Source organism: Myotis nattereri (assembly GCF_964212035.1).
Source record: "Myotis nattereri genome assembly, chromosome: 11".
NCBI classification, from domain to species: Eukaryota; Metazoa; Chordata; class Mammalia; order Chiroptera; family Vespertilionidae; genus Myotis; species Myotis nattereri.
In genome coordinates this window covers 68,380,289-68,393,368 of record NC_138086.1, presented here as the reverse complement: position 1 = coordinate 68,393,368, position 13,080 = coordinate 68,380,289, and the positions used below count along the sequence as shown (strand labels likewise).

The 13,080-nt window shown below is 43.9% G+C and overlaps 1 protein-coding gene across 3 annotated transcripts in view; it reads left to right on the top strand.

Moving 5' to 3' along the window:
* Nucleotides 1-236: 236 nt before the first annotated feature.
* NAPEPLD (N-acyl phosphatidylethanolamine phospholipase D) overlaps nucleotides 237-13,080 on the top strand; it is a 34,055-nt gene continuing 21,211 nt past the window's right edge. Inside the window, exon 1 of one of the 3 annotated variants that reach the window (XM_081102258.1) lies at nucleotides 237-1,816. The gene's annotated coding sequence lies outside the window, so the exon portion shown is untranslated. Of the gene's footprint in view, nucleotides 1,817-1,932; nucleotides 2,236-3,140; nucleotides 3,158-13,080 lie in introns of those variants that run through there. The other 2 variants (XM_081102259.1, XM_081102260.1) reach the window with 2 other exon arrangements.

Below are 13,080 nucleotides of genomic sequence, written 5' to 3'. Positions count from 1 at the left end.
GTGAGTATGATGTGTAAAGAAAATAGTTATTGCCCTGGCCGGTGTAGTTCAGTTGGTTCAGCCTTGTCCGGTGCACCAAAAGGTCGCTGGTTCAATTGCTGGTCAGGGCACATGCCCAGGTTGCAGGTTCATCCCCCAGTCGCGGTTCATGTGGGAGGCAACCGATCGATGTTTCTCTCTCCTTCCCTTCTTCTCTCTAAAAATCAATAAAAACATTAAAAATAAAGTTAGCGCACATTTCAAATTGTTTCTTCAGCATCATAAGCACATACAATATATGGCCATAGACAGTATCCTAGTTAAAAAACAAAAACCAAACATACTCAACTCCTAGCTATAAAAGATATTCGTGGGACAATCACAGAAACTTGCATGTGTACTGGACATTAAATGACATCAGGAAATTGCTTTCTTAGGTGAGGCAGGCTCAAGTGTTTAGAGGTGAAGTATTTTGATGCCTGTAACTTATTCAAATGGTACACAAAAAGGCATATCTATTTTCTGTATTTTTGAAATATTTCATAATAAAGAATTGTGGTGAGGGGAACAATTAAAAAGTTCCTTAGCCAAGTAACATCGTGCCCTTTGGTTTGCAGCGCTGTTTCGTTTTGATTGCTGTGGCACCGCAGGTACCACTGAGCAGAGCATCTCTGCCCCACGCAGGCGCAGGCAGCTCCTAATCCCACTTACGTCCCTGGGATTCAGCACCAACTGCTCGCTCGCCCGAGGGGGAAAGGCTCACGCCAAGCACAGTCTTTTTTATATTTCTACGGTCTTACACACGCGTGCACTTTCAAAACGCAAATTAGTTTGCTTTGCCTTTTCTAGCAGTCATATCTGCGCTGTGGGTCCCCTATTTCTTTTCTTTTTGCCAATTGGACCCGAGCCCCTAACAGAGAGCATTTCTCTCTCTCTCTCTTTCTTTCTTCTTCTTTTTTAAAATTTAAATTAACATTATATTCAGAGGGTCTTTCTGGCCAGTGACCACACTCTGGATGACTTTATAGAGGACTCTTTTTGCCCAACCCTCCACTGTTGAGTTCTATTCCGGTTTGTTTGTATTTAAAGATTCTTGGAACAGCTAATCTCATCCTGCAGCTAAGGAAGAAAATCCTGGGAGAAGCGCAGAATCACAACTTTATGCTCTTATCATTAGCCTGACTTTTTAAAGGAGTGAGTATCCTTTTGAAGGTTAGTGAGCACACTGCCAAGGCGGTGCTGCCATTCCCGTTCCATCCTCACTTAACCTTCCCCACCCGGCTGGTCTCTCCGCGGTCGGCATCTCCCCCGGTCGGCAGTTGCGGCAGGTGCCCGGGAAGGCTTTCGTGGGGACCGAGTTAGCTTCGGGCTCAGCGCTGGGAAACCAGCTTGGACTCGGGGCTCCCGCAGAGCGCGCCCGGGGGCCCAGCGCACGCTCGAGGAGCCTCCTGAGCCAAGATGGCCCCGGCGCGGGGGGGCCGCGGGGGCGCCATCTTGGTCAGGCGGAGCTGCGGCCGGCGCCCGGCGGACGCTGGCAGGGCTCCCAGACCTCAAGGTCACCGTGAGCGAGCGATCGGGCCACGAGGAGCGGACCGGGCCGGGGTCCGGGCCCCGCGCAAAGGCTCGCCCCCAGGCTGGTGCGGCGGCGAGCGCTCCGGCGCTGCCTGCAGCTGCTGGCGCCCTCGGAGGAGCCGGCGCGACGGAGCCGGGGGCGGAGGAACCCGAGCACCTGCCGCCACGGCCACGCCCGCGGCGCGGGGGCGCTGTGGCTGCGGGCGGAGGAGCAGCCGAGGCCGCCGCGGAGCCGGCGCGCGCGTCCTGCGGTCCCCGGCGCCCGGTGAGCCCCCGCCCGCGCCCCCGGCCCCGGCCCCGCCCCCCGGGCGCCGCGCTCTGCGGGGTCTCGCGCGAGGTGGCCGCCTCCCGTGCGCGGCTCCCCGTCGCCCCCGCGCTGCCTTCGGGGCGTCTGCGGGCGCCCGGCCTGGGGCTGTGCGGACTCGCGGGCCGGGGGTGGGGCCTGCTCCCGAGCCCTGCCTCCTGGGGGCGATGCTGCGCTCGTGAGCGCCGGGCTGCGCTCGAGTCCCCGCACCTCGCGACCGGCGGCGCCCGCGTCCCGAGCCGCCCGGGCGGAGAGCCGCCTCGGTCCTTCTTCCTTCCCCGGGAGAGAAACCGCCTCTGGGGTTTGGTCCCACCTTCTCCGCAGATCATAGGGTGCAGCCGCCACTGGCCGAATACTCGTGGGCGAGTCGTCTCGTGGTTGTACGTAAATGAATGGGTTTCTTGGAGCTACTTAATTCTGCCTCATCTGTAGTATTTACCTTCTAAAAATCCATTCCAACAGGTTTCTCCCCTTTTATCTTGAAAGTTAACCAAGGAATGGAAACGAAGAGAAAGAAGCTTGGAGCGGGGTGGGGCGGGGCGGTGGGAGCCGGCGCTGCCTGGGTCTTCTGGACCGCGGTTGCTTGTTGGTGACATGGGGCATGATGATGGCAGGCTTTCCAGAGCAGGTATTCAGGTGGGGGTCCCTCTCCCACCCCCACCCCCCGGCCTCCTGCACCGAGCTCGCCAGGGTTCTGGTACTTGAGATAAATACGCGTCCATAGGCTGCGGAGTCTGATGCATCACACCTCCGTTGAACTTGGGAAATACGTGTTAAGGGAATGAGAAAAGTTAAGCTTTAAAACCCCATTTAGTTCTTGTACTTGCCTTTGCTGCAGGTTCTGGATATGTTACCATAGGACCCCCCTGCTTTGCTTGAGCTTAACGTTAAGTGTCCGCTCTTTGATAACTGATTCATTTATTGAGAAAGTTATTCCTGACATAGTGGCTCTCTGAAAAGTAAGAATAATTTCTGTTCTTGTTAAAAATGGATATCTAGCAGTTCCATTTTCGTTTTCAGTTGCATTGGTTTTGATTTCGCCTCAGACATCCATGTCTGTTAGAAAGAAGTTATGTAATCTTTAAAAAAAGAAAAGCTTACCTATACCCCACAGTAGTCTGATTTTGTTGCAAGGAAATATTAGGTCTATTAGAGAAACTATAGGGCAAGTGTACTTGTTTAAAATAAGAATTTAAGAGAGAGATAGACTTCAGTTAAAACTGTTTTAAATTAAAATATAGTCACATTTTTCAGAGATTTTATTTCATTACATTTGCAGGCATTCCTGCTGCAGGAATTTTGGTAAGTCTCCAAGGGACAGAAATATTTAGTGTATTTCTCATACCCTTATTTTCACTGACAATTCCAAATTATATTGTATGGATATTGTATTGCACAATTTAATTTTAAAACTGGTCCAGTTATGAATGTGTGAAGGCTATTTTAATATAAGCATTCCATCAAAGGGTTTTGGTTGTGCTTTATTTGACACAGTAATCCTCCTGTTTGAAAAGGGTATTTTTGTTGCTTTTGGCATTTGTGAGTTTGGGAAACGGAGGGGATTTTTAAGAACATTTTTTTCTGTGTTCGGAAAAGTACTATTTGCATTTAATTTTGTTGTTTCATTCTGCTTTTTGTTTGTGGTGGAAGAAAGCTCTGGATAATGGTGTGTTTTTCCCCCATTTCATTTCACTCTTTTTAGGTAAATTAGAATAGATGGCTGTAGCTGGAGGACTGTGTTGATCTGGGCATTTTAGATGGAAATGCATACAAGTAAAAACTGTTTTCATGGAAGTATTGGGGACTTTCGCTTGCACCTAGTTAATGGTTAACAAGCCTTGGTCCCGAAGGGAGATAAGGGTCTGTATAGACTTGGCATTAAAAGACTCACCTATGTGATTTCCAGCATGAGATTTAAGTAATATACCATTCTAACTGCTGTAATACTAAAGCATCCTACCTGTCTCTAATTTATAGTGCTTTACATGACTTCTCTTTTTAATTTAATAACTATTGTGTATTATAAGTATTTTATTAACAGTTTTTGTGACATTATGTATGTACTCATATATCCCCAGGGAGTAGTGTTGTTATATCAGAGATACCGTCTTTTGCCAGTTCAGCTGGTTAAGTGAGGTATTATAACTTTATACTTTACAAAGTTCTTTCACGTATGTTTAACTATATTTTTAGTTTGATTTTATAAACATACAATATGTGAGATTGTTAATCCCATTCCACAGATGAAGAAAACAGGAAACTGAGGGGCTGGGAGATTTTAGTATTTTATTCAAGGTCCCTTAGCACAGCAGCTCTGGCCTTTGGCAGAATATATACACCTCTTAGAAAGGGGTACTAGTGTAGCCAAGATAGCGTGGTATGGATCAGCAAGCCTTGATCTGCATCACAGCCATAGATTGTGCCCCTGAACAGTTGTAAATGGTCAGTACCATTGGTTATGGAGGCACAGTACCATTGGTTATGCTGGCATATAGATGGATGAGCATAAATTCAAAAGCATGATTGAAAAACAACTCAGTATGTACCGGCTACTTAGAATAATCCATCTTCTCCCTTGAAGGCAGCAATTTTTTGTTTATCTAATTTGAGGTCTTTCCCAGATTAAAGAACACTAACATATTATACAATAAATACCTTTAGACATCTTTTTGTAATCTCTTTTAGTGATAGGAATAAAGTTGTCAAAATAAAGAAACACCAAGCTTCGTCATTGGCCCTCCTTAAACTATGGACTTGTTTGTTTTGCCCTCAAGACCCTGGGACAACTAGACAACAGCAATAATTTGTTAGGAAACCTGTTTTCTGAATTTTGAAAGTCCTTCCAACTCCAAAGATCTTTGCCCTCTTTTTAAGTTACTGTGATCATTTCTTTGGCTTGTTTAGAGAGTTCATGAAAACAAATACTTTATATATTTAGAATATTGTGCAATTTTATAGTTGAAGTACCTAATGACAGCTTAAGAAATTTGTAGATTCAACGTCGTTTACAAAAATTTTTTTTTTATTGATTTCAGAGAGGAGGGGAGAAGGAGAGAGAGATAGAAACGTCAGTGATGAGAGGGAATCATGGATGGGCTGCCTCCTGCATGCCCCCGACTGGGGATGGAGCCCACAACCCCGGCATGTGCACTGACCGGGAATCGAACCATGATCTACTGGTTCATAGGTCGACGCTCAACCACTGAGCCACCTCGGCAGGGCTCAAAGTCATTTTTTTAAACTTGAGGCCAGTTTATCTGTTCATGATATAAACTAAGTACAATACCTCACATGAGGTGAAATGTGCCGTTCATCTTTCCTTGCTGACCATATGCTCCTTTGGCTCTAAGTGTTTGTGAGTGTACTTCAGATGAGAACATGGCTAATAAACAGCCCAGGCTCCATCACCAGCCAGAACTGGACCCCTGGAATGGTGTAACTGTGACTTGACTTCATCTGTGAAGGGGCCCCACAGAGTCATGGCATGTTCAGTTTGGAAAGGACCTTTGAGCGTATGTGCCAGTCCAAGCTCTTTAAACTTACAGATTTCCTGTTTCTACTTGTACAACAGTTTTTAACCTGTCATGATGTCACAAAACTGAAACATCAAAACTGGACTTTTCCACCATTTCACAGAGATGAGATACTTTAGAATTCTTAGATGAAATTTGATTCTTTTCTCATTCTTTCTTTATATAGTGTCTCAATTTTACGATATATGTAGATGAAACACCCAGTGTGTGTAAATGTGTGTGTGCTATTTGGAGCCCACCCCTTTTTTTTAACTGGCTGTATATACTGAATATCATCACAATGAAGGATTTGACAAACTTTTAAAAAATTGTTTTATTTTAAATTTTATTTTTATTGTTGAAGTATTACAGATGTCCCCCCTTCCCCCATTGACACCCTCCTCCCCTCTTCCCCCCCTCCCCAAGCCTTCACCACACTATTGGAATTTGACAAACTTTTGGTATTCTCAGCAACATTCTCTTGGTTAAGTATGATTATATAGAGCTGTATAATTTCTTTTTGCTAGCTGCTCAGATATCTTAAAATCATACTTTATAATATGCTCATCTCCAAGTTTGAATACACTGCTCACATTTTAATAATTTTGTTGAAGACATAACTATGCATTTATATTGGTACCCGGAGGTCCAGGTTTTCCTGGGACTAAGGGGGTTCCCAGGATGCAGGACTCTCGGTGCTAAAACTGGGAAAGTCCCGGGCACACTAGATGTGTTGGTCCACCTACCTGAAGGTGTCATTTTGTGGGGCTAGTTAATAAGTCTTCCCTTTTGGGAGGATAAAATGCCAGGTGGTTATATGCTGGATGAACGTAGACATCTTTTCAAGGCAGAGAAAATATCTTCAAGGCCCCATTTATTTTTTCTGTTTATTTGACTGAAATATAGAATTGATTTTTAAAAATCTTCACCTGATGATATGTACATTGTTTCTAGAGAGAAGGAGAGAGGGGGCGGGGGGGGGGGTGGTGGGGAGAGGAGAGAAACATTAATGTGAGAAACAAACATTGGTTTGCCTCCTATATGTGCCCCGACCAGGGTTAGAACTGGCAACCTTTGGGTGTATGGGAAGACACTCCAACCAACAGAACCACACCGGCCAGGGCTAGAATTGATTTTTTACATGTTATTGGTTCTTTTCTGTGTAACTAATTGAGAACAATTTACAATGAAATAGAATACAACTTGTCCCCCAAAAAGTATACGCACTTTGAATGATTATAAAGTCAGTGTTTATTAAATACAGTTCATTTTCAAAATTTAAAAGAATCTACAGAAATGAGTAATTTTTTTTTTTTTTGTCAATGCCTGTTTTCAAACTGATGACCATTCTGGTCCAGGCACTGATGATAACGTGAAGTAATGGAATCACAAACATCAAGAATCATTTCGTTCAGTATTTTTGTGCCCTCAATTTGTTGACCGTTGCTGGTTTTGTACTGTAAACTTTGTCTTTTATGTATCCCCATAAAAGTCTGGTGGCACTTTAGGATAATTTTCCTTTGTTCACAGCTTAGTTTGCCTTCACCCATTATTTCAAATCAGTTAAACCTGAAAAGGAGTGGACATTAAGTAACTTATCAGCTGTTAAAGTGCATATACATTTTTTTGGGACACCCTATAGTTATATCACCACCATCAATACGGCGATTTCTAGCTGGAAAGCTGGGAAGTGTCCTTTAGCTGGTGCATAGCTACCCTAAGTAAAACGGGGGTTCTGTTACTGAGGAGAAAAGGGAAACTAGATTTTATGGTAGGCATCTTCTAGTCCAGGGGTGGGCAAACTTTGTGACTTGAGGGCCACAATGGGTTCTTAAACTGGACCGGAGGGCCGGAACAAAAGCATGGATGGAGTGTTTGTGTGAACTAATATAAATTCAAAGTAAACATCATTACATAAAAGGGTACGATCTTTTTTTTTGTTTTTAGTTTTATTCATTTCAAACGGGCCGGATTCGGCCCGCGGGCCGTAGTTTGCCCACGGCTGTTCTAGTCTTTATGACAGTGTCACCACTTTTACCACCATAGAGCTCAACTAAAAAAGTACTCCCCAAGGTTTTTCAATTTTTATTTCTATAATTAGTAGAATTAGTGGGAATGTCCTTTGTTGAGTTTTGTCTCACTGCCCTTTGGTTACTTTTGCTTCTGTTATAATTCAGTTCCCAAGAGAGCTTTTCAAAAACAATTACTTTATCCCAATGAAAAGTAATGAGTTTATAATGGCTCCTAGTTGTTATTTATTCATCCAATAAATATTTATTGAGTACTCATCATGTAGGCAACTGTGTTTCCTTTTTTCGCTTTGGCTTCCTGTGCACACAGAGTCGAATTTGTGACTCAGCTGGACTGTATACAAGTCTGTGGCCTATCAAACTTTGTCCTTAGCAATGTAGTCTTCCCAGTCCCAGACCTGTGAAGCCATCTTTGGGTTATGCTGCCTCTGTAACTTGTAGTATGGGGCAGGGAGGAAGAATAGGTGTTATGATTGGCAAGTACCAGGCTGGCATAAATTTGGGGTTACCAGAAAGTCCCTTAGGTCCTTCCTAAATGCCTGTCCCACCTTCGTGCCAATGACTAGTAACAGTTCTTAACCTTGCCTGGGTAATCAGAATCACCCTCAGAACGCTTAAAAACTACTTGGGCGCTCCCACCTGACATTTTGATTGATAGCCTCAGGTGTAGCTTAAAAAACTCCACAGGTCCCCAATTTATAATGGTTCAGCTTATGATTTGTTGAACTTTTCGATGGTGCAAAAGCAATACACATTCAGTAGAAACTGTACTTTGAATTTTGAACTTGTCTCAGACGAGCAACATGCGGGAGGACGCTCTTTTTTGATGCTGGGCAGAAGCATAGCTCCCAGTCAGCCACCCAACCATGAGGGTAAACATTGAGGCTCTACAGTGTACTGTGCTGTCAGCATGTTTGTTTGTTTGTTTAGTTCAGTGCCTCAACCATTCTTTTTTTAAAAAAAATTTATTTTATTGATTTTTTACAGAGAGGAAGGGAGAGGAATAGAGACATCAATGAGAGAGAAACATCAATCAGCTGCCTCCTGCACACCTCCTACTGGGGATGTGCCCACAACCCAGGTACATGCCCTTGACCGGCATTGAACCTGGCTGGGACCCTTGAGGCCGCAGGCCGACGCTCTATCCACTGAGCCAAACCGGTTAGGGCGCCTCAGACATCCTTTAGGGTCAGTGTGCTTTCAGCTGTGTACATTAGTGGTGAGTACTCAACCAAACATTCTGCCTTTCACTGTCAGTACAGTTTTCAATAAGTTACATGAGATATTCAACACTTTATTATAAAATAGGCTTTGTGTTAGGTGATTTTGCCCAACTGTAGGGAAATGTGTCTGAGCACGTTTAAGGTAGCCCAGGTTAAGCTATGATGTTCCATTGGTGTATTAAATGTGTTTTCAACTTCTGATATTTTCAATTTACAATAGGCTTATTTGGACGTCATCCTAGTGTATGTGGAGGAGCATCTGTAATTCTGATGTGCAGCCAGCATTGAGAATCACAGGTTTAAAGCTTTGCACCCAGCTGCCCTCCTCTAGGGAGGAGTCCCGATGGGTCCTTATCAGGCATACTGGAGATCAGACCTTTCCTTGAAAATGTTTTGATGACTGAAAGGGAATTGGGAGAGCTCTGAGATTAGTCAAGTCACTTGAGTAGGAGATGTAAAACACTAATGCTAAGGAAACGTTTGGAGCAGCGGTCGTCAGCCAGTGGTCCGTGAGGTCTGAACGGTTGGCCACTGCTGCTTTAGGGGACATTTAGCTAGAGCTGCCCTTGCTTGCCTATTTTGCCTGTTTCTGTTGTAGGAAATTTTTCCTTTGGTGCAAAGAATCTTGGTAATGGGCTCAAGCTCTGGGGCCAGAGCTGGTTGTAGGTGTGGCTGCTGTTAGTATCCTGAGTTTGCACATGTTTGCTCTCTGTGGGGACAGTACGGGGAGAAGATTATTGTTTTCAGAACAGGACACTGTCAAGATTTATGAGGACCTCCTGGTGAATCCAGGGGAATGGGTGAGGCTGCAAGGACCTGTGGGGTTGTATAGGTTCCTGTGGGGAATTGTGGTTTCCTGTTTGTGTGAATTCCAGTAATACCAGGGCTTCTCTTACTCAAATATAAGAACAAAAAACACATTCCAGAGTTTATTCCGTCTCAGTTTATTCATGCTATTGCCCTCCATGTAGAAATTTCAAAATGGAATATGTGTCGCACTAACCTTACTACACAGTGTTTAGAACATACTAGAACAGCGGCTGACAGTCATTGAGGCTGTGTGTGTGCCACACTCTGGGCTAAAGATTATGTACATTTTGTCCAGCAACCCAGGAATAGGCACCAGACAAGGAAACAAAGACTTAAAAAGGATGACAGGGGTGCCACGTTGAGAAGTATTTATTTTCAAATGTTTTAAATCCTTTGTGCTTCTTTTCTTGGTAGTGAGATTTCAATTATATCCATATTTGAGGTGCTTTTATGATTTACTACATCTTGGCATTCTCCCTCCCACTAGTTTCATTGAGAAATAATTGACATCACTGTATAAGTTCAAGACGTGCAGCATGACGGGTTGATTTACAGGTATTGTGAAGTGATTACCACAGTATGTTCAGCTAATATTTATCTTACGGATATATTGGCATTGGTGAGAACGGCACCAAGTGTCTGACTGGTGGGGTCCGACCAGAACCGGGTTTAGTAACGTTGGTACTTGAATTCTGGCTAAAAAAAGAATTTAGAGCCAAGACTCAAACTATAGGAGAACACTTACTTAGAAAATCACAGAGGTAGAAGTAGTAATTTGTAGAAGAAATGGGCTTAGGAAACGAGTTATAGAGGCCAAGGAAGGGCCCTTGGAGCTTAGAAGTGAGGAAGACCAAGGTGAGGTGCTTTGGAAGATGGGGAGCGGGAGGAGGAGGGAAGGGCATGGTGCTCCCAGGAGGGAGCATGCTGGGTCCACACCTTACGGGTTTAAAGGTGGGGTCCTTAGGGGAGGTCCCAGGGGGAAGATCTCAATAGAAAATTCAGCAGCTTTCCAGGTGTGTCCTTTCAGGGTCCTGATCGCCACTGATTGGTGCCAGGGCAGGGGTCCGTAGTCAGTGCACCCCGTCGTGAGGTCAGCCATGGCGTCACTTGTCTGTTTCTGCTGCTTTTCTGGGCCTGGAGCTGAAACACAGCTGAGGCCTAGATGCTATCTCTAGGGAGGAAAAGTCAATGGTTGAAACCGAATTACTAGCACATGACCAGCCGTATGAAGCCAGGGGCTCCAAACCACATGACTAGTGGTAAGCTGGGGGGGAAGGCCAGCCTGGGGATGAGGTCTCACACTACAGTTGTGTGTTGCTGGACACCCAGGGCTTGTGACCTTTAGTATCGCCCCTGGCCCTTGCTTGGCTCATGGCTGTCTGCCTGCTAGATACAATGAAAAGAAAAACGTTCCCAGGCTGGTGTGGCTCAGTGGGCTGGAGCATCATCCAGAAGGTTGCAGATTCGATCCTTGGTCAGTGTGTATGGGAGGCAGCCTATCAATGTTTCTCTTTCTCTTTCTCTCTCCTCCCTCCCTTCCCCTCTAAAAACTTGCCCGCAGGTGAGCATTAAAAAAAAGTCTTAAAAAATAAAATAGAAAAAACTTTCTTAGATACTCTCTTAACAAATTTCCTATTTATCTTACAGCAGTGTTAACTATAGTCATCATGTTTTTCATCATTACATCCCTAGTTCTTATTTATCTTATAACTGGAAATTTGTACCTTTTATCCTCCAATTTCCCTCACCCCTATTCCTTTTCTATGAGTTTGGGGTTTTTAAAAAGTTCCACATATAGATGAGATCATACAGTATTTGGCTTTCTCTGCCTGACTTATTTCATTTATCATAGTGCCTTCAGGTCCACTCATGTTGTCACAAATGGTAGGATTTCTTCATTTTTTATGGCTGAATAAATATTTCATTGTATGTACATGCCACAGCTTCTTTATGCATTCATCCATCGATGGACACTTAGGTGGTTTCCATGTCTTGGCTGTTGTAAATAATGCTGCCATGAACATGGGGGTGTGCAGATATATTTTCAAATTAAAATGTGTTGGGTTTTTTTGCTTGTTTGTTTGTTTTTAATCCTCACCAAGGATATTTTTCCCATTGATCTTTAGAGAGAGAGTGGAAGGGAGGGAGGAGAGGCAGAGAGAAAAAGAGAGAGAGAGAGAGAGAGAGAGAGAGAGAGAGAGAGAGAGACATCGAGGCATCCATGTGAAACAGACACATAGACTGGTTGCCTTCCACACGGACTGCTGTCTACCTCTCAGTGCTTCAGTTAAAAACTGGGGATTACATGACCTCTCTTGAAATTTTGGTGGGAGCAGCAGTTTAAATGAAATGTGCAGAACATGTAGCATAGGGCTTCGCTGTTAGTGACTGTTCTGTTTCCCGCTCACTACCTGGTAACTTGTCTTCCTGGCTCCAGTTTTCAGCCATACCCCTTTGCTTTTGTCCTGCCACTAGATTGTCTTCTGTAAATACATCCTTTTTAAGCACCTTCAGTTTTTCTCCGTTGCCTACAGTGCACCCAAACCTCCTTAATGTCTCCGTCCAGGCCCCAAATCTAGTCCTACTGCCTAACGATCCCCTCCTTTACACCTTTACCATCTCGACTCTCACAAGCCTTCTTGCTTCTTTTGTCCCAGCTTTCGACAAGTGGATGCTGCCTAAAAGCCCTATTTTGACTTTGTTTTTGTGGTTTTTGATTCCAAGTACCCTTTTCCCCTTCCGCCTTTTCCCCTATCCTCTAATAGTTTAAAATAATGAGCCCAACATTCATTATATAGTTGGCAGACTTACATATGTATTTATATATACAGAGTGTCCAAAAAAAGTATACATACTCTTGGAATAATTATAAAGACAGCGTTTATTAAAATACATTTCATTTTGAAATTTGAGCTGCCAGCTGTTAAAGTGTGTATACATTTTGTGGAGGCACCCTGTCTATGAATATATGTGTATATATGCAGACTTATGCACGTATCTCACAGACGGCTCTCCCATTTAGACATATTATCTTGGGAATTACTTAGTCTCTAAACTTGTGTGTTTACCTTTGTTAATAGAAGTGGGGTTAAAATGGATGGCGGTCTTTGTTTCTGCCTTTTGTAAAGGCCTGGGCCTGAACTTAATAACCCGGGAGCAGCAATTCTGTGAGAAGAATGGGCATAACTCACCCAGACCCTTTGCTTTCTAATAGAATTTAAAGAATTTAGATGAGTGGCCAGTTAGCTGGGAAAGGGGGAGAAAGAATTAACATTTGGTGACTGACAAGCACTTTATGTGTGTTATGTCATTTAATCATCTGAAACCTCTATGAGGTAAGTAGGGATTTAACAGGTGAGAATATTGAGGGCTAGAAAGGTTATTTGCCCAAGATATAAAACTCATTAGACTCTCTTAGCTTCTAGGATCTCCCACAAGCAGAGAAGGCTGGACAGCAGCGAGTGCTTTTGTCCGCTGTGGTTTCTTTTCTGAACCCTGATTATTCTCCAGAGACTGTAGACTACTTACTCCTCCTAACAGTTTGGAAAAAAAACAAACTTTGGTTCAGTGAATGTTTTCATCCTCGGGTTTGTTCTTTCCCTTTCTCTCCGGGATAATATTTCTATTTAAACACTACTGAAGTCATAAAA